This window comes from Pinus tabuliformis, chromosome 3_1, assembly GCF_031772625.1.
Source record: "Pinus tabuliformis cultivar Carrire ecotype Pingquan chromosome 3_1, CPIR1, whole genome shotgun sequence".
Classification (NCBI taxonomy): domain Eukaryota; kingdom Viridiplantae; phylum Streptophyta; class Pinopsida; order Pinales; family Pinaceae; genus Pinus; species Pinus tabuliformis.
The window spans coordinates 573,525,220-573,549,286 of record NC_142301.1 but is presented as its reverse complement, the minus strand read 5'-3'; the positions used below and the strand labels follow the sequence as shown (position 1 = coordinate 573,549,286).

The 24,067-nt window shown below is 41.7% G+C and overlaps 1 pseudogene; it reads left to right on the top strand.

The window, feature by feature from the left end:
- Positions 1-23,578, top strand: part of LOC149188279 (uncharacterized) — a 41,591-nt pseudogene extending 18,013 nt beyond the window's left edge.
- The last annotated feature ends 489 nt before the right edge of the window (positions 23,579-24,067 follow it).

The following is a 24,067-nucleotide window of genomic DNA, read 5'->3' as shown; positions in this document are numbered from 1 at the left end:
AGTCCCTAAACATGTTGTTCCTACCCCTAGAGGAACAAGGCTAACAAACCAGAACAATTCACAGAAGTTCTCCACCAGAAACTGCTCAAAAACAAGTCAATTCAGGATCAAATCGGTGGCTCCACTAGCTGTTTGCGCTGAATGTCAAAGCCAACACTGGCTACCTGCGTTGAATGTCAAAGGCAACACTGGCTACCTGCGCTGAGCGAGAGTGGACATGTGGCAAGTTCATTCCACAAGGTGTCAAAACCCAGGAAGCTTCCAAAATGACACTTGCCTCAGGGAATTCGACTATGATGAGTAAGAGGTTCCAAATCTCCAAGTGGAAGCAAGAACCTCCAAGTGGAATCAAGAACTGACAGAGGGAGAGGACACTAGTCAGATCTCAAGCTGACTCATCCTCTCTCCAAACATATATATATGGATCTCTCCTCCATGAGATCTAGAGGCTGGAATTTTGTTATTGCAAAGAATTGCTGTTGGTTTGAGATTGGAATCATTGGGTGCTTAATGCTTTGAAGGGGTTGAAGATAGGAATTCCATTTGCTGGGAAGGAGATGCTGGATTGGAGCCCTCTGGGTTGTATCTCTTCCTGAACCTTGTTATTCACCAATAAAGCTATCTTGGTTTCTCCTATATACTGATGTATTTTTGATGTATGATTGCATTAATATGTTTAGTTTATTTCTAATCCTGAACTAGTTATGAATATGAATCCATGTCTTGTGTAGTGTTCTCTTCTTGTGATCTTGCAGAAACCTCTTGAAGCTAGGCGAGCGAGAAGGCAAGTAGCTGGGAACTCTCCAAGAGAAGAGAAACCGGATCGAGGGACAAACGGAAGACACCGGTTAGTCCATCCATCTCTCTTCATTCTTAATTCATAAAGGAAGAATACTAGAATAGTTGTCTCTGTTTGTTGCTAAGGCACTGTCACACCTTAGGTGGATAGGATCATCCTGCATAGGCATTTTTCCCCACAACAAATTGGTGACTCCGCTGGGGAGATCTGTTTAGTCATTTTATTTGTGTTTCCATCATTGTTTGTTTCATAGACTCGACAGCAACAATCGAACTGCATATGCTATTCCTAGATGCAAAGTAGACAGTTGCTGGTTTGATCCAATCACTGGACTTGTCTATGATCTGAACAATGGACTCACAAATGATTTGATGATCCTTTGTGATAGATCTTAGTACTCCCTCAAAGCATCCCTTTGATTACACCTTGCTTGTTTCTTTTATTTGCCTGAAACAGTAGATTAAATAGCAATCTGTGACCCAGAACTAGTGAGAAACGAGAGTTTCTCCTTCAGCACAGACCCAGTGAAGGGATTCTGCTTTCAACGCAGGTCCCGTGAAGGCTACCTGCGCTGAATGTCAAAACCCCTGTGTTGAGGTTGCGCTAAACCAGTTTGGCCTTGTGCAGCTCGGGTTCTCTGCTCTGTTTTGCCTTGTTTTGATCTCTGATTTTTGCAGCCTGTAACCAGCATAGGTACCAGTCTGATAACTCCTTTTCTCTGCTTAAATTCCACCTCCTTTTGGACAAAAATACTGTGAGTGTTTTTATGTGTTTGTGGCATCATTTGCAATTTTCCTTTGCATGAGTGAAATAGTCATCCTGTAGCCCTTGATTCAGATCTGTTGATTGTGATCTTAGAAGAGAGTTCATTGGCTGTTTGCAATTGATTATACATTTACTCTTGCTTATTGGTTTGAGTTTGTCTCTTTTAAGTGTCAAAACAAGTATTCATTTCAAAAACCGTTAAGTGTTGTAATCTCTTCTACCCTCTCTGATTTCGAAAAAGTAAACTTGTTTGTATTTGTCATTTAAAAGCAAATTCAAAGTTGTACAAAAAGCTTTCTTTGTAGGCATCAATACTAAGAAAGCGGAAAACAAACACCTGCATTGTGCATTTGCATTTGATAGTTTGCATGCTTGATTTAGGAAAAGTGCATTAGAGTGTACTGATTGATCTTTGAGAAAAGATGGTGTCTTTCTTTTCCCTTAGTAGCTAGGATTTTCAAAGTTGAAAAGATATAAAGCTTGCTTATCATCTTTAGACTGCATTTAGGAATTGTATCATACATCTCGTGGTGAGCCTTAAAAGGCAAACTTCTAAAAATATCAACCTAAAATAAATTGAATTAACTTAACAACGCTTTGCAACATAACGCACAACATAGAGGTCTAGGCTAGAGACGTGTTCCGGCGTCGTAAAGCCTGGTGACTGTCGATCTCGTGGATGGTGGGTGATTCCTCCTGAGGGACGATAGTGCCAGTACGGATTGTGCTCCCATGTACCGTCGCGTATATATTGGGAGACCCCTATAGGCATAAAACCTTTATCCTTAGGAAGCCGTGTCGGCTACCCTACTGATCGCAATGCACTGAACACAGCATTCAGGAAGATCGACCGCCTGTACCCTAAAAAGTATTATGCGGTTTTGCGAAAAGTTTGGCACACCCTCTGCCTAGAACTCCAGAGCAGTTCCTTTTGACCTTTTTCAGACTCTATAACGGAAAACTCCATTCGAGCATTTTTCACTTCGGGCTCGTTAAAACATCGAAGGAGACTAGAGTCATCTTTAGCTTTTTCTCGACTCTTTAAAAGTGAAAAAGCAAGTTGTGTCTAAAGCGTCGCTAAAATTTATTTTAAACGGAACAATCACCCCTATTCCTGCGTTGATCTTTAGGTTGAAAAAATGGAGCACACCAACCAAGGAATTCCCCTTGGTGGAAATCCTAGTCCCTTCTCCTCTTGGGGAGATGTTGGTGCGCCCCATATGGCCACATTGTCGCTTCCAGGACTGACAATTGGCCTGCCGGTCTGGCTCTTTTCAACCAATGTCGTTCAGAACACCACCATTCTTGAACAGTCGAGTCAACAGTTAGACCAGACTAGAGTTGCCCACCAGCCTTCTACTTCATCTAATTCTTCCTCTCCTCCTTCCTCTTCGCTTGACAGAACTGGTAAAACAAAAAACCAAGTTCCTAAGGAGAAGAAGGAAAAGAAGAAGAGAGAGAAGAAGAAGAAGGAGCCAAAAGCGACTGGGGGCAAACAAGTGTCGTCTGACAAAAATCCACACACAGCACTGACCAGGCCTTAATCACCATGTGTCATATGCAAGGGAGACCACTTCCACAGAGATTGTCCCTGCATCCCTCGGATACTAAGGGACTGGTCTCCCCGTTTGCACAATTCGGTAGCGTCAACCTCTGATAGCCATGTTGACTGCTCACCATCAACTAGTGAAAGTGAAGCCACAGGACAGAGAGGGAAAGCTAGATTTCCCTACAAATTGTGTGAAGGCGACCATGCCATCCACCATTGTCCCTTCCTAGACGAGGCTAAAAGAGTTTTGGAAGATCGCCCGGTTTTACCAGTGCAACTTCCTCCTGGATATCAAAAACTCCTGCCAAGTCCTTCACTAGTTGAGAACCCGGCTGGCCCACCCAGGTGGTCAGCCGAAGCACCTATCATTGAAGATGAACCGTCTGAATCCATACCCGACGAAAGTCAAAAGGTTGAGACGGCAGTTGACCCGTTTTTTCCTTCAGAGGCTCTATCTTTGAATGATACCATCACAGAGGAGAATAAAGACGACATCGTCCAAATTCTCTTCATCAACACAGACTCCAATGAACAAGGGGGCAACTTGCCCATTCCTTTATCGCAGGAAGGAACTTCCTCAGAGTCATACCCGGCCATCTATTCGGTCCCACCACGAAGCAACCTAGTTGTCTCGTTCGACTGGAACCAACAAGGCAGACCCCGGTTGCCAACAAGCATACCATTCAGAATTATCGTTCAAATATACAGAATGGTAATGGCTAGCACTATCACTGATGAGGCGGCATCTGTGAGTATCCTTTCCTCTATTGCTTCGAAAGCGCTTGGTTTGCCAGCACTTTTTCCTGAAATGAGAAATCTATCAGGCTTTGATAAAGGAACTAGTCGACCTTTAGGGATCCTCCCCATTGTGCCCATAACATTGAAAGGGAAGACCGTTCAAATGAACGTGATGGTCGTTCAAGGACCCTTGGATTATAACCTACTCGTTGGACGAGACTATATATTGCATGGGAGCCATCGTCTCCTCACTCTTTAGAGTAATGTGTTTTCCGCATGAAGGAAGAGTGGTCAAGCTCGTGGACCAGCTTTCATTTCCCGGATCACGCATCGCAAATAGACATATACCATCCCTAAATGGTCTCTTCACGCAAGAAGTGTCTCAACCCACGGTCCGTCCTCCTGATGAGCGCGAGCAATCCGGGAGGATATGACTGGAACCCAGGGGGCATGCGTCCTGGTCTACTTTGGCAGGAAAACTTTGGGTATAGAGTATGTTTCCGCGGGAGAATATGACTAGTCTGTACCCTGTCCGTCTAGGAAGAGGGTTATTCTAGAATAAGATTCTTTTGTCAAAGTTATGTGAGTTGGCGGGCTACGTCGCTCACCTTTGTCTATTTCGGTAGACATTGCCGAGGAAGTGTTTTGTTTGAAAGATTAACAAGACAATCTTTGGGTAACCTGAAAGAGGTAGGCCTCTCTCGGTGAAACGAATGTTTTGACGGAAATGAAGTAGGGGTAACCTTGAAATCGTACTTTATACCTAGGGGCATGCAAACCTTTTGGAGTGCAAGCAAAGAGCGGTTATTTATCTATTTTTTGGGTTAGCCATTTCCTAACTTGCATAAAGAAAGGATGCGGGGCAAAGCTTTGTGAGATGAAGCTCCATAAAAAATAGAATCTCAATGAGACACTCTTATCATATGACTGCGTAATCGAGCAGTTTTAGCACACAGTTCATGCTCGTTAAAAAATGAACGCAAGATCCGAGCAGTTTTAACACGAACTTCATGCTCGTTAAAAAATAAACATAAGCAATGCGAAAGTGTTTCCACCAGCGTTCAAGCTCATTTTAAAATAAAAAATGAACCTACCCGGTAAATAACCACTGTGAATGTAACCTTATCAGCCATTAAAGCCTTGGTCGTGTTTGCACCGTCACCTCCACTTTTCATTTGGCCGATCGTTCACCTCCATATGTTTGTTTACCCATTTTGAGGAACAGCTACGAAGAGTGATTTCACCTAGCCATCCTTGTGACACTGCCGTGATTGGAAAATTCCAACCTGTACCTGGAATCAGCTGCTAACCCTGTTTATCACTCGTTCCTCAAAAGACGAGTCTTCTTTAAGCTCTTTTCAACTGACTCATAAAATATGAAAATATTGCCAAGTCCTTGGCCTTCCAGCTCGTTAAAGGGACAGGAAGTGTTATCCCTCCTCCATATTTTAATCTTTTTGGACCTGAGGGATTATTGCACAAAAAGATCGAGTGCTTGTTTTATTCGGCTCGTTAAAACTATCGAAAACTCATCCCTTCTGTATTGTTTTATACTTTTTCGGAATTAAGGGATTAGATGACGAAAAAGGACTTTTGGAGTTAACTTTATGTACCTTTTCAGACTCTCTAAAAATGAAAAGGACCGAGTTATCCTTGTCGTTAGACTCGTTAAAATCATTAAATAGCAACAAACTTGTCTTTAGACGAGAACGAGTTTCACTATCGCTAGGCTCATTAAAACATAGCGATGGGCTTGCCCGAAGGGAAAGTTATAGAACAAGCATATGTTATCCTCCTCAAGCTTGATAAAAATAAAGAGGTACTGGTCAGCAATGACTGGGGAGAAATTGGGAGAAACTCAAGAAAACTTTGATGGTAGCAAGTCACTCTTGAACATGACACTTTTCCTCCGTACCACAATCGGGTTGGGTTGTTTCATTCACTGGTCACATCCATGGTCTCGCCATACCATCAATATTTGGGGTAATGCTACCAATCCATCGCATCAGCGTCGCCATATGTTCAAGAGAAGTCATTCAGAAAAGTCAATCGTGTCCCATCCACTGCCATACATTATCCTTCATCCTTTCATGACTGCCACCCTGAATCATATGTCTCAGATCGTTTTCACCTCCATCAAAATCATTAGCTCCGTTCCATGTCACTGATGTGGGATTCATTAAGGCCCTCCTTTGACGGATCGCTTCTTGTCGACATCACCTCATTATCCAAGAAGTTGATCTAGGAACAACCCCTTCAGTACTTTGAAGCTTGCATGCCTCAATGGCAAGTTTCTCACTTCTGGCGACAGGTATACATCAATGACCTTCGACCGAAATATTTTGCGTGGTGTTCGACGCCAAGTCCTTTATTCACACCACGTGAATTGTACTGCAGTACCTTGAGGGTCATTATCATTATCGGTGATTCCTCTCGCGCTTGTTAACGGTTTACCTCATTGACCGGTAATCAAGCGATGTCTTTCCATGTCCGACTTCAGAACATTTCTCACATGGATCGACTTGTACTTAGAGTGAAGATCAAACGAGTTTGAAGACCCCGGATCTAGTTTCATCCATCCGGGCTGCGATATATATTCAGGAAAGATAAAGACATGGACATGTACATCATTGCAGCAGATAATCATCCTACTCAAAGGATGGTAATTTCATCAAAATTATCAGTCTACCATCAGACGATTGTCTGTTCTATGTACAGAAAAATGAATTTATAAAGCTAAGCATGGGAATGCCCGCCTAAGCTAGATCATGAAAGCAGTATGAAAAATAATGTATTGTATTGTATCGTATTACAAGTCTCCTCCTAGCATTGGATGAACTTCGGATCCCCCTGATAAAGCATTTCACCTGATAAACGACCTCATACTTTAGGGGGCAACTGTTATAGACATTTTTGTGCCTTACAGCATTGAGCATGAAATGTCCATAATCTAAGGGATCCAAAGTCCCTAAACATGTTGTTCCTACCCCTAGAGGAACAAGGCTAACAAACCACAGCAATTCACAGAAGTTCTCCACCAGAAACTACTCAGAAACAAGTCAATTCAGGATCAATTCAGTGGCTCCACTAGCTGTTTGCGCTGAATGTCAAAGGCAACACTGGCTACCTGCGCTGAGCGAGAGTGGACATGTGGCAAGTTCATTCCACAAGGTGTCAAAACCCAGGAAGCTTCCAAAATGACACTTGCCTCAGGGAATTCGACTATGATGAGTAAGAGGTTCCAAATCTCCAAGTGGAAGCAAGAACCTCCAAGTGGAATTAAGAACTGACAGAGGGAGAGGACACTAGTCAGATCTCAAGCTGACTCATCCTCTCTCCAAACATCTATATATGGATCTCTCCTCCATGAGATCTAGAGGCTGGAATTTTGTTATTGCAAAGAATTGTTGTTGGTTTGAGATTGGAATCATTGGGTGCTTAATGCTTTAAAGGGGGTGAAGATAGGAATTCCATTTGCTGGGAAGGAGATGCTGGATTGGAGCCCTCTGGGTTGTATCTCTTCCTGAACCTTGTTATTCATCAATAAAGCTATCTTGGTTTCTCCTATATACTGATGTATTTTTGATGTATGATTGCATTAGTATGTTTAGTTTATTTCTAATCCTGAACTAGTTATGAATATGAATCCATGTCTTGTGTAGTGTTCTCTTCTTGTGATCTTGCAGAAACCTCTTGAAGCTGGGCAAGCGAGAAGGCAAGTAGTTGGGAACTCTCCAAGAGAAGAGAAATCGGATCGAGGGACAAACGGAAGACACCGGTTAGTCCATCCATATCTCTTCATTCTTAATTCATAAAGGAAGAATACTAGAATAGTTGTCTCTGTTTGTTGCTAAGGCACTGTCACACCTTAGGTGGATAGGATCGTCCTGCATAGGCATTTTTCCCCACAATAACGCAACGCTGCACAAGGAAGAAGTGTTGAAGGAATGATTAAATCCCTAACTGGAGGAAGCTTACACAGTCATAGGAAACATTGAAGGCAAGCTATTGAATCTGCAAGCAATGCAAAAATAGCTTCAGGCTGACAGTGTAGGGGCAATAACCGAGAAAACAGTTGAAGATGCGAAGCAGGCAGCAACTCAATGCATAGCCAAAGTTGCAGTCATTAGGGTCGAGCTGGATGGGCTTCACACCAAGACCTTCGTGCCTACCGAGTGACTTGAGGGTGAGTCACAATATTTTTCATTGGGGGCCTGTTGGGAGTGGGATCCCCCAAGGGCAGTTTTGGGGCTAAAAGCCCATGTTAAGTCAATTTTTGTAATATAATTGTAAAGACTCCACATTTTGTGGTCATGGAGTGTGAAGGTGTTATGTGTCAAAAAGGGTAGTCCGCCCTTAGTTTTGTAAAGTAAAGTCAGCTGTAAGAGACCTACCCATGGTCCACATACCATGGGATTGTATAAAAAGAGCTAAGCTCTAAGTAGTTTAGAAAAGGAATCAAACAGGGAATAAGGTCATAGATTTGAAGAAGAAGTGTAAGTCTTGGGTCATAGTGTAGATAGAGGCTCTTCAACTGAGTGCGTAGAGGCCTAGGGTGGAAGTCTACAGCTGAGTGCGCAGACCCTTGCAATGGTGTGTGCAGGGTGGACAGAGTCTATAACACTTGGGAGATATTAATAAAAGGAGTTATTCTGCAATTTCTATGTATTTGTTCTGTTGATGGGTTTGGATATTTTGTGTATGAATTTCCTTTATTATGCTTATATGATGCACGAATGAATGCAATTACATTGAATAATTGAACGCAAATACGAATATCTGCTTACACGGTAATAACTTCAAGTATTTGACAAGATAAGCAAATCACTTAGGATAATTGAGGAATCTACACGACACGCTGCCAAAAAAACGTGAAAGTACCTGAGCCACAGGTTAGGGCTACGTGAAGGTCAATTATATACTTTTGCGAGGGTATTGAAGGTCGGAATAGAGGGTTTTTCTTACAAGCCCTAGAGCGAGACCACCTGTGCGAAGGCAGGGATAGAAGAAATCAAGCAACATCACAACCATCTCAGGGTGCAGAAACTTGCTCACTGCTTCGGGTGAGGCTTTGTTATGCACTCCATGGGTTGATGCTGAAAGGGCCAGTAGTATAGGGATTTGTTTGGCTAATTAACGTTGAACCTAGGTCATTGTTAATTAGCCAAACAAATCCCTACACTACTGGCCCTTTCGGCATCAGTCCACAGAGTGTGGACCAAAGTCTCACCCAAAGTAGTATGGGGGGATGTTAGATCCAAGTTTCCGCACCCTAAGATGGTTGTGATGTCGTTTGATTTCTTCTATCCTTGCCTTTGTGCAGGTGGTCTTGCACTACGGCTTGTGAGACAAACCCTCTATTCCGGACTTCAGTACCTTCGCGAAAGTATACGATCAACCTTGGTGCAACCCTAACCTGTGGCTTAGGTACATTCGCGGTATTATGGCAGTGTGCCATGCATATTCCTCAATTATCCTAACTGATTTTCTTATCTTGTGAAATACTTGAAGTTATTACCGCGTAAGCAGATATTCGTATTTGCGTTCCATTATTCAATGTAATTGCATTCATTCACACATCATATAAGCATAATAAAGGAAATTCATACACAAAATATCCAAACCCATCAATAGAACAAATACACAGAAATTTCAGAATAACTCCTTTTGTTAATATCCCCCAAGTGTTACAGACTCTGTCCACCCTACGCACACAGCTGCATGGGTCCGTGCACTTAGCTGTATACTTTTACCCTAGGGCTATGGAGATGGTGAATTTGTCTAAGTTGGGGTCTTTGGTGATCTTTGCATTCCCCCTTCTAAGAGGGATATACCCTGGGAGCTTCGTTATGGTCTTTGCGCCTTCAGCATCAATATCGTCCATTCCTCGGCCTTCTTCCACCTCCAAGTCTACAATCTTCTACTTATATTTGGCCAGGTATTTATCTTTCTTCTGGTTTGGGATCGCAATATGCTTCCTAGGGGAATTGCGTATCTGTATTGCCTTCTTCTCCTTCTCCTTTACTATAGGTTTCTTTTCCATTTCCATGGATTTTTTTGGCCTTGGCAACCTCGGCGCCGTGGGAACTTCAGGTGTAGCTTTAGCACTAGATATTTTAGGGCCCGAGGCATTCGATACAGCAGCTTCGGAACTCAAAGCTTTTGTGGGGTTGGTGATATCCATCCTCTCCATAAATAACCCATGGGCTTCAAGGGACATGTCTGTGTGGGCAAAGAATTCCTCCCAAAACGCTCGGCTCATTGACAAACATCAAATTTCAGAAAAAAAAAAAATAAAAAAAAAATAAAAAAAAAAAATCTAGGTGTGCAAAGTGTTCTCTGTTGGAGTAGCACACGTAATTTATAGGGTTTTTTTAATTCAATTCCGACCCTTCCCCCCAACTTTTGACCATTAATGTTGTTTTGGCAGCATATATTCAAAGATTTTGGCCTTAAATGCCACCAGCCCGCTCCTCTTAACCATCCTCTGGCTATTAGCTATTAAATCATGAACAATGACTTCAACGGTCACTTTTCTACTACGATATGTGGAACCTCCCTCCATAGCGTAGCTTCCTGCGTGTAACTTCATACATTGCAACTTCACCATTTTCCATGCAGCCTGCGAGTTGCATAGTCCTCTGACCCTGGCAACGTAGTTTATAGTCTCACGCTCTGTTGTAATTGCCTAGAGCACTAAGACTATCCTGCCTCCATATAGTCATTACACAAGATCCCTTGTATATATATTTAATTGGCTTCCATTCACCTTTCCTAGAAAAGGATCCCTGTTTAGCTTCACGAGCTGAATTTCCCCTCCATTTGTAATTTCTTTGATAATATATGGCCTTAGACAATGCATCTAAAATTTCCCCAGAAACTTAGTGAACTTACTATCATATAACAAGACAATATAATGTACCTTGAATATGTGAATGTTGATGTGATGATTGTGCCAAGCCTTTTCACTTTCCTTTTGTACTTGATGATGGAATCCATCCAAGAATCGATCCTCTTCAAACTCCATCAGTTGTGTGAGTCGTTCCTCTAAGGCATTGCAATTTGCCATACCTGTGAGATATGCTATGCGTAGACTAGGAATGATATACTCCATTGGCATCACAGCTTCTACACCATAGACCAATCTGAATAGTGTTTTTCCTATCAACTTCTTGCAAGTAGACTGATATGCCCATAGTACTATAGGTACATGCACATCCCAATCATTTTTCTACGTGTTGCGGATCTTAGTTAGCATGTTTTCCAAAATCGTATTAAAGGCCTCAATTGTTCCATGAGCCGGTGGATAATACAGAGTGATCTTCTAATGGTAGACTTGGAATTCTTTCGTTAGCACATTGATTGTCTTGTTTAGGAAGTGCGTACCTTGATCACTCATCAACACCTTCGGGTAGCCAAATTTGGTTAAGACATATTCAAACAAAAGCTTCGTTGTTGTAGCCCATGTACAATCCTTAACCGATTGTGCCTCTGCCAATCTGGTTAGATATTCTATCTCGTTGATGATGTAGCGCACACCAGTTTTCTTTCCTAGGGGTTGAATTTGCCCAACGAAGTCAATCACCCATTTTTCAAAAGGTTGCAAAGATACTTGAGGATTCAGTGGCAACTCATCCCTCTGCGATGGTTGGCCAGTTCTTCGACATTCATCACATGCCCTACAATATGTTTTAGAATCCTTATGCAGCGTTGGCCTCCATAGACCTACATGGAAAATATTCTACACAGTCGCTTTTCCTGCATAGTGTCCTCCCATAACCCCTCCATGAGCTTCAATGAGAATACTATTCCTCTCAAAATCTGGCACATATCATCGCAATATATCATCTGCACCCATCTTATACAAATGTCCCGCAATCACTAAAAAATATGTCGCACGCACTACTAATTGCTTATTTTGTTGACCCATATACCCTTCTGGAGCCATCCTTGTAGTAAAAAAGTTGATGATATCAGAAAAATGGTTATCTGCTACATGTATCGTGAAGAGATATGCATCTGGAAACCCTTCCTCCAAATTAGTAGGATCCTCTCTGGTTTTGATTCGCAACAGATGATCAGGTCCTGCATTTAACCTCCCTGGATTCACAATTACCTCAAAGTCATATTCCTAGAATAGCAGAAGCCACTTGCAGATCTTCTCCCCCAACATAGGCTTATTGACCAGGTATTTCAAGGCAGAATGATCTATGTACATTTTGAAATGTCCTCCTAATAGATAGTTCCTAAACTTTTGCAACACGTACACCATGTCCAATCCTTCGCGCTCCATTTCTAAGTAATTATTCTCAACCTTTGATAATTTTCTACTGGCGAAGGCTATAGGGTGGTCCATTTCTCCTTCACTGGCTTGCGTTAATACTGCATCCAAAGCAATGCATGAGGCATCAAAATGTATGTGAAATTCCTTTTTCCAATTAGGGAAGACCAATATCAACGTGGTGACCATATTTTCTTTCAATACATCCAAACGATGCTGACATTCTTCATCCCAACAAAATGTAGCATCCTTCTTCAATAGTTTCTCCATGGGCATGGTAATCTGAGTAGAAGCCTGAATGAACTTCCTGTAATATCCAATACGTCCCAGCATTGCGCACAACTGCTTTACATTCCTTTGGGTCTCCAGATTCACTATTACTGCGATCTTGGTAGGGTCCACCATCAACCCTTGCTTGCACACTACATGACCCATCAAGATTCCAAAGGGAACACAGAATATGCATTTCTTCAGGTTCAGGGCAATCTAGTATCTGCGACACATATCCAACATCAGGCACAAACTTGTTACATGGCATTTTACTTGTCTGAACACTGTCCAGTCATTAAAGTATACTTCCAAGAACTTATGAATAAACTCCTTGAGCACCATGATGACTACGCAAGAAAATATCGTCAGTGCATTATTGAGTCCAAAATGAATCATGGTGTATTCAAAACAACCCCATTCTATCGTGAAGGTCGTTTTTCTCCTATATTCAGGCACGATCTTAATCTGATGGTACCCCAAAATCCCATCAATGAATGAGTAGGCCTCCTTCCCTCCAACATTGTCTAACACCTCATCAGTAAACAGTCTCAGAAATGGATCAGGAACACATGCATCATTGAGATTCCTTGGTTCTACCAAATCCTTATCTCGCACTTCTACTTCTTCTCATGAACCACCATAGGTCTCACCCAATTAGATTCTTCAACTAGTTCTATGGTGCCTGCTTCCAGCATCTTATTCAACTCTAACTAAACCTTTTCCTTGTACTTAGGATTCAAGTGATATGGCCTCTGCTTAACAGGCTTTGCGTTTGGCTTCATAGTGATTTTCATAACACCCAAGTCTCCATTATGCCCTTCAATTCTGAAAACTTAGTAGCAAAAGACCTTGATATTCACGGAGCAACTCAACAACCTTATCCACAGTAGCGTCGTCCCAATAATCCCTAATTTTTGCAAACTTCGGTTCTACTTCAGTCCCAATGTTCACTTGCTTTGTCTTCAACGACGCAGTGATGTCCAGGTTCTCTATTTGCATACCTTTGACTTCGTGATGCCCCTCTACTTCTAGGATATTAATTTTCTTTGGATCCTCATCTTCCTCTTCATCAGTCATAGTATAACATTCCAATGCATGGCGCATCTAGGTGCCCCAATCTAGCTGGACCCATTCCAGAGGTTCTTGCATTGTTCTGAAGATAACGGCCTTAAGCTCCTGCAGAGCTTCATCAATTCTCTCAAAACCATATTAAAAACTGAAGGTCAATAAGAATCCTTCTCTTAATATATCCCACTCCATGGTGCCATGGCAGAGCTCTATCTCCAAATACCAGTTCATGGGGATTGTGTCTAAAGTATGGAAAAACAAGTGTAGCCACTCCGACTGTGGTTCCGTCCCATACACTTTAGACCATTTCGCTAGGTGATTGTGCCGATCATCCCTCCCATTATATTTCTTAGTCATTCTAGTGTTAGGTCGAAAAAACCACAACTTCATCATCCTTTTGTACTCATGCCATCCATCAAAGCTATCGTTGTGTGCACCCCACCATCATGTAGGCGTAGTGCGTACTGCCAAATCTAATGCTTGGAAATGATGTTGCACAGGGAACTCACACTCAAATGCATCCAAAAACTTATCCACGTTAGTTAAACCATCATAACAAGGTAATTTCCTTACCTCCTATGAAATGTAGCGCAACGATTTTGTCATCATGTTGCAGCACAGTGTAGATACTTTATAAAACAGATTATGCTAGTGCTCCAACTCTTCATCTGAATCAGAGATGCAGGAACTGTCCCAGTCCCATGAAATCCATCCATCTACTATTGGATTGATTCGGTCTTGATCACATGCTCTTATTTTGTAGATATGATCTAAATCATCCTCACTTTCTTCATAATCGCGGATCGATTTAGTGTACTGCACCCCTTTTGTAGGGTCCAATGACACCACAACTCAAAGCCCTTTATTTTCAAATGACATTCTCCTCTTCTTCAAGTTGATGAATCCATTCATGTCAATGGTGCAGTCTGTTAGCGCTTGAATTTGGCCTCAGGCTGAAAAAGACAAAATCCAAGGCAACATCAAACCACTTAGCCTCGTAGCTAGCCCTACGGGGACAGGAGAGGGATCTCTCCGGGTCTATCTCGGCAAAAGGTCTTCAAAGGGCTGAGATGACCAATAAAGAACACTGATTTTAGGCTAGTAAACTGATAGGGAAAGTTTGATTTCAAATTTTTAGGGTTTTGTTGGAAAGCTGAGCACGACAATTTTGGGTGCGGGGATGAGACACAGTTTTTGCAGAGGTATTTTTGGGGCAAGGTAGGAGATTGTCTTGATGCCTTTGAAATAAGTGAATGGATAGATATGACCGGTGAGGAGCTAAGGAGAGCAAGAAACCATTGAGAGTTCTCCTTAAATAGATGAAAACATAGATATTAAGCAAACTTGAAGGCAGAGCATAGAAACCATGAATTCTACCTTAACACTTCATTTACTTAATTTGCAGAAGAGAAGAGTAGGAAAATGATACACATAAAAAACTTACAAGTACATGAGAGAAACACACCATCAACACAAATTACCATAGGAATCCCAAATAGTGTTGCAAAACCCTGGTCTTTCCTTTGCCAAAATTGCAGAGATACAAAGAGTAATACAGTCTAAGCTTATCCCTCAAGAGTCCAACCATGAAAATGACTAAGAAAATACATAATATAGGCAAGCTAATACATTCCCTTGCCTCTAGGGGTCTAGCGCATCATCCTAGGAGTTGTTTCAACCAATTCTAAACTGAGCACTACAATCTAGGCAATCAAAACAACTTGCCTCTATAAGCTAGGAAACTAATTCATTCATTAATTTTTTTCCATTTTATGAATGAATATTCTAGAATAGGTAAAAAATTGTCATGTCAACATGAAATTACATCAATTACATCAAGGAGGATGAAAAATCCCACCAAAAAGTCAAAACTGGTCAAATGCTGCGTTTTCCTGAGCTGAAGGTGAAAAATTGAGAAAATGTCCTGATGCGTAGCGCGCCATTTCTCAATGCATAGCACGCATTTGAGCCCACTTTTGTGGCACTTCCCCGCATCCAAATGAGGCAAAAGTGGTCTTTTTGGAAAGGTCTAGATGTCTACTCTCCAGCCCAAGTGGAATTTCTCAATTTGGTGGCCATTTACCCCTCCAAAAATGCAATCTCCCAAGACTGCTTCCTATGTGTCCAAAAAGTGGCAGAAGGTCATTTTTTGCTTGTTTTTTGACCTTTTGAGGGCCCAAACCTCAATGAAATGTCTTGGAAGTGGCTGAGAAAGTGTAATTTGTCATGAAAAATCCAAAAATGCTGAGTTTTTGTGAAATGGACCTCCCCAACTTAAGGGTAGCGCGCGGCGCGCTACGCGTTGAGGGCAAAAACCTGTTTTTAGCAAAAAAAAATTCAAAATTGACCAAAATTGCTCCAAATTTTCTGAATTTTGAGCTGAGGGTGTATCATTGAGCACCATGCTCCTTCAAGGTGGCTTCAGCCAAAATTTGAAGTGGATTGGGCCTTTTCCTCCGTTTTAGTGCCTTGGCCAAGCGTGCTTTAAGTACCTTCATTTTTGCTTTGCACACGTGCATGCGGGCCCAATAATGATTCTTCATGTGGCGGAGCATATCTTTGTCCCTGTTTGCCTTGGCTAGCAACTTCTCTAAATGAGTATTCACCTGAATGAGCATAGACCCTTGCTCAATAGGTGCCAAATCACCGGGTCTCTTACGAGCCAAGTTCCGGTCTTCTCGGATCCTCCGCAACTCATCAAGAGTGTGTTCATCCTCTAACAGCTTGTTGCGCTGCTCTAAGTATGTGATTGTCCAATATTCCATTTCCAACTTTTGCTGCAACAAGTCATTTTCAGCCTTTTGTTGCTGAATGATCTCCTTTAGCTCTAAGCTAGGAGAGCTGATATCAAGGTCAACAATATCTATGTCCGGATCACCTGATGGCCCCTCATCAATCATGGGTTGCTTGCCTCTCTCCTGCACCTGTGCTGCTGTCGAAAACAAGGCCCTTTCCACCTGGTGTGGAGATAACACTCGTTGTGCTGATGAAGAAGGTGATACCCCTTCCACCTGGTGTGGAGATAATACTCACCGTGCAGATGCAAATAAGGCCCTGTGGCCTCTCTGATATGTAACACATGCTGGAGTGCTGACATGCTCGGGCTCTGGAATGTGAAACTGCTGTGAAGGCCCTCCCTCATCATGGACAATCTCAGGAGGTGGTTGTGGCACCATGAAGAAGTCGCGAGAAATGAAATCCTCCCAAGCAATACCCTGCTGTGCCAACTGATGCATCACTATGATCTCGATCAGTGCATAATGATATATACTTTTGTGTTGCTGTGCGGGGTTCTTCCTTTGCACTACGGGCACCATCTTCTCTATATTTTGGCACATGAAAAATGGAATGTTCATCATTCGTACCCGGGTGAAATGCATCAACAAACGGATATGGTACGAATATAAACGTGAAAATATGCCCTCACAAGTGAAAGAGTGCATAATGAGCCTCATCAAGGGTGCATACTCATCCCTTAGGAATCTGAAAGGAAAAACAACAGTTAGGTGTCTCATGCATCCAGGTTTGATGTATGGTTGATAATGAAATCTGTCTAGCTGCTTGCGCTTGTTCCACTCCTCCCCAACATTTGGTATCCTGGTGGCTTGAGCAATAATTTCAGGTGATAGAGTGAAATCCACTCCTGCAAGGTTCACATGACCATTGTGAAAATGTAGGACAAACAAGCGGACTAGTTCTCTGTGATGTTGAATTTGTGAGATTCGCTAACAATATCCAAGGCATGATTGATACTGAAAACATGTCATTGCAAGTGGACAAGCTTGCAAATGAGCCAGAGAAGTGGGCTCCTCCCTGACATGCCGACCACCCTTACCACCCTTGTGATGCCTCCTTGGCACTTCTACCTCTGGTGTTGAATCACTGTCATAACTCTGCTGATAATCTGATTCGGTTTCTGACATCGTTTGGAAGGCAAGATGGCTGAAATGTATTGCTGAATTGGCACCCAATTAACTGTTGTTTGACTTTTTCAAATGCTGTCACCAAGGGGACATAAATACAAGGGAATTGTTAGGGATAGGGGAACATGAGGGAATTAGGGACAATAAACATAAAGAAGGAATTTAGGGAAGGCAACATGGGAAATCACAAAATTGTGGGATTTTAAGGTGAAGTGGGGTTTGGGAATTTAGTAGGTTTTAGGAATTTTAGAGAGAAGAATTATGAGATTTTTTGGGAAAATTTGAAGGAGAATGTTGATGAAAATGAGGGAAAAGAGGGATCACAAATGGGCAACCTTGGACAACAAAAAAAAAATTGAAACCCTAGCACCATTAAGACTTTAAATCTTCCACATCAAAGTAGGGTTTTGACTTCTCATTTTCATGGCATTTAAACATATTAATTTCTCATTCATCTTGCAAAACCAAATCAAGCCATGGAGGAGAGGCCTACCTGCAATTGCTTGAGAGAAAAGACGATTTGATAGCTTGCTGACAGTTTGTTGGGCGAAAAACCCAACGCGTAGCGCGCCTCGCCCAACGCGTAGCGCCCCTCTGACGCGTAGCGCACGTGCAAATTTGTTCTGAGAAAGGCAGCCTGATGCGTAGCGCGCCCCTGACGCGTAGCGTGCCCTCCCTGATGCGTAGCGTGCCTCTGAAACTGCCCAATTTGCTTAATGACTCATAAAATCGCCTTTGCAAGGATTCACTTAGCTTGTGAGAGGCAAATGAGTTGCTAATGAAGAGTGATGTGCTTTTATAAGCTTCCTTTAGATTTTTATTTGCCCAAAACCCACTTTATAATGTTTGAGTGTTGACACTTTTTTTGAATTAATTGGCTCTGACTTTTGGTTTCTTTTCTTTGAAAAATAGGTTGAAATGATGATTTCTTCTGAAAATTTTTGTAGGGATAGCTTCCAAGATGCGTTGGCAAAGGAGACCAAGGCTGCACTTCAACATTTGGAGAATTTGAAATTTTGAGAATATTTACAAAAACGAGATAGTGACCTTTGTTTTTCAAAAATAGAGTTTTGAAAACAAGGTGAAAATTTAGCTGTACAATAGTGAGAATTATTGAAATGATGTTTTATGAAGGACATCCCTCTAGTCTGCTGGTCCTTTATGACCTCTCAAGACAAAAATGGAGTCAACCCTAGACCTAAGACCTCGAAACTTAAAGCAAGATGAATGACCCTTTGAACATTTTATTAACTTAAACAAACCTGAACCAGCAGTGCCAAACAAGAGGGGAATAAAAGACACAAACTCCCTCCACCAGGATTATGGCATGCCTAACGGAATGCAACATGATCACACTGATGGGACACCTAATCATGAAATGCAAAGAGCTTTGATCTCTAGTGGAGGGCTACTAGACCGACTCTAACATTGGCTCCAATGGGGATGGTAGCTCCTTGGAGATGCCAAGAACCTCAGACCTCTGGGAGAGCAGACCAGTGCTTTCAACCATTGGGCGATGGAGTCATTATTTACTCATTTGACACAAACTCTGACAGCTTTAGTGACTGCAGATTTGACTGAAAATTGGACACAACTTTGACCCAAACTAACTCAATTGTGGACATAAAATGGACTGATAAAAACACCTTGACAAACCTCAAACCAACCAATCTTCATCTTCAGAATTATAGCCTTCACCGTGGGCCCCAGACTGAGGATGAAAGATCAGTACACACATGCGATAAAATAAGAGTAAAACGGTATGTACAATGATGGTGACCAGAACAGAAAATGCTCAGACACGGTACCTCTTTAGTAGCCGACCATTGATTGACCCTCCAGGATAATCATCTCCGTTCATTTCCTTGAGAAGAAAAGCATTTTGGCCACGATATGTTGCGATCTTGTAGGGACCCTTCCATAAATTGTCAAATTTGTCGTGCTTCCCTTTGTCTTTATTCCGAGCAGCAACATCTCGGCTCCACAGAAATCGTGCGCTTCAACTAGCGACTGGCCTCATTACCCCGTACAGGATTTTGTTCCATGATTTCCGCCAGCGATTGTTGGGATCCTTTGGAGATTTTGTAGGATTACAGGCGATGTGGCTCTTAGAAGGCGGATTGTGAGCTATTGTTGATGCTACCATATTGCATGTGGTTGGACGTGTTGGAGTTCGATGAGTGGCATATTATAACTCTGGCTATTGGGTCGTTCCTGCAAATAAATTTAAATTAAACGTTGAATGCAACCATGCAAACCTCTCTCAGTACAGTTGTCACCATGAGCTGAATTGGCAGAACTTTAGTTTAAAGGTTGTTTTAATAAAATGACAAATGTAACGTGTCAAGACTATCTATCACAGCCAAAGAATGGGATTCGATTTAAGACTTCAGTCCTGATCCTATGGGGATCTGCGCTCCAGTTTTGCCTCTTAATTAGCCAATTATCAGAAGATTTTGAGGGACGCTGTTCTATTTTTAGAATAGATGAAATGCCCTTTTCTAATTTTTGTAATTGCAGTTGAAACAGCGCCCCTGTTTTGGGGGTCGAGCTGTTTTCTCCTAGGACAGTCTTATTTAATGTATGAAAAATCATTTTGTAAGTGAGGAGAAGAGAATTCTGAGAGCTGGTGGAGAACAGAGAGTTTCATTGTACAACTGTTTGACAGAGATTTTAATAAAAAATGCAGCTCTGACCCCTGAGATTCTTGTGGTATGAAATTTAACATTTGTGTCATACTTTGTTTCATATGTAGCCTGTTATGTGTTCATTTCATTTCATGATCGTTTCCAATTGAACAAATGAAGTGTTAAGGTAGAATTCATATTTTGTATGCTCTGCCTTTAAGTTTTTTCATATTTAATGTTTTCTTCTGTTTGACAAGGATTCATCCTTTATGCCCTTGTCAACTCCTTAGCAGTCTTGCCATTCCATTTAATCTCAATTTGATGTTAAACTTTCTTGCCTACCTTGCCTCAGGAGATAATCTGTGTTTTTGATTACATTTCTCTGTTCAAGCTATTTCTTTGCCCCATGCAGCCCAGAAAAACCTCATCATTTTATTAAAAACCCCTTTTTATCAATTTACTAGTCTAAAATCAGTTTCTTTTAAAGTCATCTCAGCCCCTTTTAGAAAACTTTTTGCTGAGATAGACTGGAGAGAACCCTCTCCTGTCCTCATAGGGCTAGCTACGAGGCTAAGTGGTTTGATGTTGCCTTGGATTTTGCCTTCTTCAGCCTGAGGCAAAATTCGAGCGCTAACATATTGGCGACCATACTGGGGAGAACATTCGACTTGTTGATTGTCTTGTCCCAGTACATGAAATCAAGTTGCAGATATGATGCTGATGGTGGACAGTAGTCAGCCACATATGCAGGCTGAACCATTCACCTGGCGACTCCAATTTGATCCAGACATTCCAGTGCTTGTTGATTCACTCATGCAATGGTGGGGTATGTTGCAAACCCTGCACTTTGTGAAGCTCTAAATGAAGTTAGAGAGTGGTTAGTAGATATTGAAATTAATGAAGAATTTTTCAGTACCTTCCTTCAATGTTTGAAATCTCTGAAGTTTCATCTAGAAACTAAAACTGGTGTCTATGAGTTAATTGTTGAAAAACTTGAGAAGGAGATTCAGTATTTAGATGAGCAGATCCAATCATATGATTTCCAAGACCCTAAAAAGTTCTTGGAAATCCTTCCTCCATTGAAACAAGAAATCATAGAATTGCCTACAGATGTTTACATTGACAGTGTGCGGCTAGAGGTATGTATTGCAGAGTTGGGGCAACCAACGGAGTCTGGCTTTCGCGATCCAATAGCAACATACATGGACATGTTTTTCGATTTGATTGATAGATCAGGCTGTATTTTACGTGACCAGGCTCATTACGTGCATGAAGGGCTGCCAGCGATTACATCTGTGTCCTGGTGGACACATTCTCAAGTGGCATCATTCTCAGGTTTACTTGAATGGTTGATCTGGCACTTCAGTATTACCTGATCTATTGTTTGTACAGTAGATTAGGGTAGATTTTGTAAATAAATAAGCAACCATAAGGCAGCATTTTGTTCCAGTTCCATTACAGTTTTAGTGTGAGGTTTGCTGAGTCAGTGTTTCAATCATTTCAGTCAAGTTTCAGTCCATAAATATGTCAAAGTCTGTGTTGGTTGTCTGTTGAAATAATGACTCCATCGCCCAATGGACGGAGGCACTGTCTGCTCACCCAAAGATCTGCAGTTCTTGGCACCTCCAAAAAGCGGCAGCTGCCATCCCTAGTGGAGCCGATGTCAGACTCCATCTTGTATGTCAGTGTGAGATTGATTCTTCTTCAAAACCCTGTTTTGAAGAAGAAATCATTAAATGTGTTTCTTTAGAATATGTAATTTGTCAAAATTTTCCAATGCTCTACAGTTCTTCAATGGCAGCAGTGTTAATGATACTACATTCCAGGAAGCATTCTCACCATCAGGGCTCGCCAATTCCAGGTCCTCCCGGAGCCATTTCTCAGAAATATGCCCAAGCCTTGAAGGTCGCATTGATCTTCTTTCCTATTCAGAAGGCTGGGAAGCTTCCTAATGATAATCCCATACCATGGAGAGGGAACTCTGCTCTGTCAGATGGTAATGATGTGGGTGCAGACCTTTCTTAAGGAATGTATGATCAAGGGGATCACATCAAATTTGGGTTACCCATGGCTTTTACTGCAACTCTTTTGTCTTAGATGGATGCTGCTTACCAACTAGGGGCAGCCCAGTCTTTCATCAGATGGTGGCGGTGCACTCATCATTGATTATGGACAAATATGGAAGGCGCCCACTTCTAATGATTGCTGCAGGAGGAATGTGCATAAGCTGCTTCATTATTGGATCATTCTACATACAGGGACATTTTGATGGGTCTTCTTTTCTACTACTTGCAAGAAAATTATCATTAATTGGTATTTTGGGTTATATTGCAACATTTTCAATGGGCATGGGTGGAATTCCATGGGTCATAATGTCTGAGATATTTCCTTTGAATCTGAAGCGTATTGCTGGCAGTCTAGTGTCTCTCACAGCTTGGTTTGGTTCATGGATTGTCACCCTCACTTTTAATTCTCTCTTTTCTTGGAGTTCTACAGCTTCCTTCTTTATATTTTGAATATGGATTTTCTGAGGTTCATATCATCGCACTCTGTGGCATCCAAGGATCATATATAATCTCTGTACCTGTGGCTTGCATCTATGATTATAATGGTTCGATTTGTTCAGAATCACAACTTATTGAGGTGTTGGAAGTCCTGTATGAGCAGTATACACAATATTTGACTTACTGCAAGTATTCTAATTTATCTCAAAACACAGGGAAATGCTAAAGAACTATATTGTTCATGTTTCCATCTAGTAATCATTTCCCTTTAGCTTGGCATGAGAATCAACAGATCGGAGAACCGGTAACTATGACTGTGACTCTGAGGTCATCTCTTAACATGCTCGAAGGAGGCACAGGTTGTTCTATTTGGCCAGCAAGTTTGTTCCTATTTGAGTTATCGTTCTCTCATCCACAACTTTTTTCTAATAAATCTTGTTTTGAGGTGGGATCCGGTGTTGGTTTAGTTGGCATATGTCTCGCTAATGTTAAAGCTTCTAAGGCCATACTGAGTGATGGAGACTTTTCTAGTTTATCCAATATGAAGTTTAAATTAGAAACAAATCAGGTAGCCATCATGGAAAAGTTAAAACAAAAGTATTATCAGGATTTTACATTTACAACGCAAGTAGAATGCAGATATCTAACATGGGAATCGACCTCTGCAGATGAAATTCAAAACTGTGGTGCAGAAGTAATATTGGGAGCAGATGTAATTTATGACCCATCATCTGTGCCACACCTTGTACGGGTTTTGGTTGCACTTTTGGGGACCAAAAAGGGTTCATTGGGGAGCCACGATGGAACACCAGTTCCAGAGCCACCAATTAATGAGAATAGATCCATGTTTGGTTCGATTGAGCTAGAAAAGCCTGATAAGAGTCACAAGGACAATAAAAGTCCTAACAACGCATACCTCTGTAGTTACTTCTCGCAGATTTTATGCAGACTTAGAGTTAAAAACATCCAACAGGCACACATATACTACAAATTGGACCAATTACAAAGGAATGAGGTCACGGGAATCCAAATTTGCAGATCTTCATACGGTTAGGTAGTTCGACAAATTCTTTGATGCGATTGCAAAGAGCAGAAATTGATATGGCTTTCACACTATATCAGGAGCAAATGATTTGAGTCTAAATCCAAATGGCTCAGTTGTAAATCCTACAGCTATGCAGCAACAACATCTCAGCTCCACAGAAATCGTGCGCTTCAACTAGCGACTGGCCTCATTACCTCGTACAGGATTTTATTCCATGATTTCCGCCAGCGATTGTTGGGATCCTTTGGAGATTTTGTAGGATTACGGGCGATGTGGCTCTTAGAAGGCGGATTGTGAGCTATTGCTGATGCTACCATATTGCATGTGGTTGGACGTGTTGGAGTTCGATGAGTGGCATATTATAACTCTGGCTATTGGGTCGTTCCTGCAAATAACTTTAAATTAAACGTTGAATGCAACCATGCAAACCTCTCTTAGTACAGTTGTCACCATGAGCTGAATTGGCAGAACTTTAGTTTAAAGGTTGTTTTAATAAAA